The sequence below is a fragment of the Pelmatolapia mariae genome, linkage group LG6 (assembly GCF_036321145.2).
Source record: "Pelmatolapia mariae isolate MD_Pm_ZW linkage group LG6, Pm_UMD_F_2, whole genome shotgun sequence".
In the NCBI taxonomy this organism is placed as follows: Eukaryota; Metazoa; Chordata; class Actinopteri; order Cichliformes; family Cichlidae; genus Pelmatolapia; species Pelmatolapia mariae.
Genome location: NC_086232.1, coordinates 6,764,901 through 6,769,565, shown reverse-complemented (window position 1 = coordinate 6,769,565; position 4,665 = coordinate 6,764,901).

Below are 4,665 nucleotides of genomic sequence, written 5' to 3'. Positions count from 1 at the left end.
TTGGTGGCCAAAGCCGGCTGCACTGGTCCTGTGTGGTGTAGTTTGCCTCAGCCAGTAGCAAAAGCCCTGGTGTGGTGTCCATGGCCTCAGCAAGAAGCACTGGCCCTGGTGTGATGTAGACGGCCTCAGCCAGAGCCTCAGGCCCTGGTTTGGTGTAGGTGGCCTAAGCTGGCTGCACAGTTCCACAGCCAGAAGCACAGGCCCTGGTGTGGTTTAATTGGCCTCAGCCAGAAGCACAGGCCCTGGTGTGGTGTAGTTGGCCTCAGCCAGAAGCACAGGCCCTGGTGTGGTGTACATAGCCTCAGCCAGCAGCACAGGTCCTGTGTGGTGTAGGTGGCTTCAGCCAGAAGCACAGGACCTGGTGTGATGAACATTGCCTCATCCAGCAGCACAGTCCTTGGTGTGTTGTAGACGGCCTCAGCCAGAGCCACAGGCCCTGGTGTGGTGTACATGGCCTCAGACAAAGCCACAGGCCCTGGTGAGGTGTCCATGGCCTCAGCCAGTAGCACAGGTCCTGGTGTGATGTAGACGGCCTCAGCCAGAGCCTCAAGCCCTGGTTCGGTTTAGGTGGCCTAAACCGGCTGCACAGGTCCACAGCCAAAAGCACAGTCCCTGGTTTGGTGTAGTTGGCGTCAGCCAGAAGCACAGGCCCTGGTGTGGTGTAGCTGACGTCAGCCACAGCCACAGGCCCTGGTGTGGTGTCCATAGCCTCATCCAGCAGCACAGGTCCTACTGTGGTGTAGGTGGCCTCAGCCAGCAGCAGAGGCCCGGGGGTGATGAACATGGCCTCATCCAGCAGCACAGCCCTTGGTGTGTTGTAGACGGCCTCTTCCAGAGCCACAGGACCATGGTGTGGTTTAGGTTGCCTCAGACAGCAGCACAGGCCCTGGGGTGATGAACATGGCCTCATCCAGAGCCAAAGGCCCTGGGCTGGTGTCCATAGCCTTAGCCAGCAGCACAGGCCCTGGTGTGGTGTCCATAGCCTCAGCTAGCAGCACAGGTCCTGTGTGGTGTAGATGGCCTCAGACAGAGCCACAGGCCCTGGTGTGTTGTAGACGGCCTCATCCAGAGCCACAGGCCCTGTGTGGTGTACATGGCCTCAGCCAGAGCCAAAGGCTCTGGGGTGGTCTCCATAGCCTCAGCCAGCAGCACAGGCCTTGGTGTGGTGTCCTTGGCCTCAGCCAGCAGCACAGGCCCTGGTGTGGTGTAGGTGGCCTAAGCTGGCTGCACAGGTCCACCGCCAGCAGCACAGGCCCTGGTGTGGTGTACATGGCCCTAGCTAGAGGCACAGGCCCTGTTGTGGTGTAGATGGTCTCATCCAGAGACACAGGCCCTCGGTGTGTTGTAGACGGCCTCATCAGGAGCCACAGGCCCTGTTGTGGTGTAGGTTGCCTCAGCCAGCAGCACAGGCCCTGTGTGGTGTACATGGCCTCAGCCAGTAGCACAGGCCCTGGTGTGATGTAAACTGCTTCAGCCAGAGCCACAGGCCATGGTGTGATGTAGGTGGCCTAAGCTGGCTGCACAGGTCCAAAGCCAGCAGTACAGTGCCTGGTGTGGTGTCCATGGCCTCAGCCAGAAGCACTGGCCCTGGTGTGGTGTAGATGGCCTCAGACAGAGCCACATGCCCTGGTGGGGTGTAGTTGGCCTCAGCCAGCAGCACAGGTCCTGGTGTGGTGTAGATGGCCTCAGCCAGCAGCACAGGCCCTGGTGTGGTGTCCATGGCCTCAGCCAGAAGCAGTGGCCCTGGTGTGGTGTAGATGGCCTCAGATAGAGCCACAGGCCCTTGTTTGGTGTAGTTGGCCTCAGCCAGCACCACAGGCCCTGGTGTGGTGTCCATAGCCTCAGCCAGCAGCACAGGACCTGGTGTGATGAACATTGCCTCATCCAGCAGCACAGTCCTTGGTGTGTTGTAGACGGCCTCATCCAGAGCCACAGGCCGTGGTGTGGTGTACATGGCCTCAGACAAAGCCACAGGCCCTGGTGAGCTGTCCATGGCCTCAGCCAGAGCCACAGGCCTTGGTGTTGTGTAGGTGGCCTAAGCTGGCTGCACAGGTCCACATCCGGAAGCACAGGCCTTGGTGTGTTGTAGATTGCCTCAGCCAGAGTCGCAGACCCTGTTGTGGTGTTCATGGCCTACGCCAGAGCTACAGGCCCACAGCAAGCAGCACAGGCCCTGGTGTGGTGTCCATAGCTCAGCCAGCAGCACAGGTCCTGTTGTGCTCTCCATGGCCTCAGCCAGAAGCACTGGCCCTGGTGTGGTGTAGATGGCCTCAGACAGAGCCACATGCCCTGGTGGGGTGTAGTTGGCCTCAGCCAGCAGCACAGGTCCTGGTGTGGTGTAGATGGCCTCAGCCAGCAGCACAGGCCCTGGTGTGGTGTCCATGGCCTCAGCCAGAAGCACTGGCCCTGGTGTGATGTAGATGGCCTCAGCCAGAGCCACAGGTCCTGCTGTGGTGTAGTTGGCCTCAGCCAGCATCAAAGCCCGGCGGTGGTTTACATGGCCTCAGCCAGTAGCCACAGGCACTGGTGTGGTGTCCATAGCCTCAGCCAGCAGCACAGGCCTTGGTGTGGTGTCCATGGCCTCAGCCAGTAGCACAGGCCCTGGTGTGGTGTAGGTTGCCTAAGCTGGCTGCACAGGTCCACAGCGAGCAGCACAAGCCCTGGTGTGGTGTACATTGCCTCAGCTAGAGGCACAGGCCCTGGTGTGGTGTAGATGGTCTCAGCCAGAGACACAAGCCCTTGTGTGGTGTACTTGGCCTCAACCAGCAGCACAGGCCCTGGTGTGGTGTAGTTGGCCTCAGCCAGAAGCACAGGCCCTGGTGTGTGCTGCTGCACAGGCCCTGGTGTGGTGTAGGTGGCCTAAGCCGGCTGCACAAGTCCTGTGTGGTGTAGTTTGCCTCAGCCAGTAGCACAGGCCCTGATGTGGTGTCCATGGCCTCAGCAAGAAGCACAGGCCCTGGTGTGGTGTACATGGCCTCAGCCAGAGCGTCAGGCCCTGGTATGGTGTAGGTGGCCTAAACTGGCTGCACAGGTCCACAGCCAGCAGCACAGGCCCTGGTGTGGTGTACATGGCCTCATCTAGAGTCACAGGCCATGGTGTGGTGTAGATGGTCTCAGCCAGAGCCTCAGGCCCTTGTGTGGTGTAGTTGGCCTCAGCCAGCAACAAAGGCCCTGGTGTGGTGTCTATAGCCTCAGCCAGCAGCACAGGTCCTGTGTGGTGTAGGTGGCCTCAGCCAGAAGCACAGGACCTGGTGTGATGAACATTGCCTCATCCAGCAGCACAGTTCTTGGTGTGTTGTAGACGGCCTCAGCCAGAGCCACAGGCCCTGGTGTGGTGTACATGGCCTCAGACAAAGCCACAGGCCCTGGTGAGGTGTCCATGGCCTCAGCAAGAAGCACAGGCCCTGGTGTGGTGTAGGTAGCCTAAGCTGGCTGCACAGGTCCACAGCCAGCAGCACAAGCCCTGGTGTGGTGTACATGGCCTCAGTTAGAGGCACAGGGCCTGGTGTGGTGTAGATGGTCTCAGCCAGAGACACAGGCCCATGTGTGGTGTAGTTGGCCTCAGCCAGCAGCACAGGCCCTGGTGTGGTGTCCATATACTCAGCCAGCAGCACAGGTCCTGTGTGGTGTAGATGGCCTCAGCCAGAGCCACAGGCCCTGGTGTGGTGTAGTTGGCCTCAGCCAGCAGCACAGGCCCTGGTGTGGTGTCCATGGCCTCAGCCAGAAGCACTAGCCCTGGTTGGAAGTAGATGGCCTCAGACAGATCCACAGCCCCTTTTGTGGTGTAGTATGCCTCAACCAGCAGCACAGGCCCTGGTTTGGTGTAGGTGGCCTAAGCTGGCTGCACAGTTCCACAGCCAGAAGCACAGGCCCTGGTGTGGTTTAATTGGCCTCAGCCAGAAGCACAGGCCCTGGTGTGGTGTAGTTGGCCTCAGCCAGAAGCACAGGCCCTGGTGTGGTGTACATAGCCTCAGCCAGCAGCACAGGTCCTGTGTGGTGTAGGTGGCTTCAGCCAGAAGCACAGGACCTGGTGTGATGAACATTGCCTCATCCAGCAGCACAGTCCTTGGTGTGTTGTAGACGGCCTCAGCCAGAGCCACAGGCCCTGGTGTGGTGTACATGGCCTCAGACAAAGCCACAGGCCCTGGTGAGGTGTCCATGGCCTCAGCCAGTAGCACAGGTCCTGGTGTGATGTAGACGGCCTCAGCCAGAGCCTCAAGCCCTGGTTCGGTTTAGGTGGCCTAAACCGGCTGCACAGGTCCACAGCCAAAAGCACAGGCCCTGGTTTGGTGTAGTTGGCGTCAGCCAGAAGCACAGGCCCTGGTGTGGTGTAGCTGACGTCAGCCACAGCCACAGGCCCTGGTGTGGTGTCCATAGCCTCATCCAGCAGCACAGGTCCTACTGTGGTGTAGGTGGCCTCAGGGAGCAGCAGAGGCCCGGGGGTGATGAACATGGCCTCATCCAGCAGCACAGCCCTTGGTGTGTTGTAGACGGCCTCTTCCAGAGCCACAGGACCATGGTGTGGTGTAGGTTGCCTCAGACAGCAGCACAGGCCCTGGGGTGATGAACATGGCCTCATCCAGAGCCAAAGGCCCTGGGCTGGTGTCCATAGCCTTAGCCAGCAGCACAGCCCTTGGTGTGGTGTCCATAGCCTAAGCCAGCAGC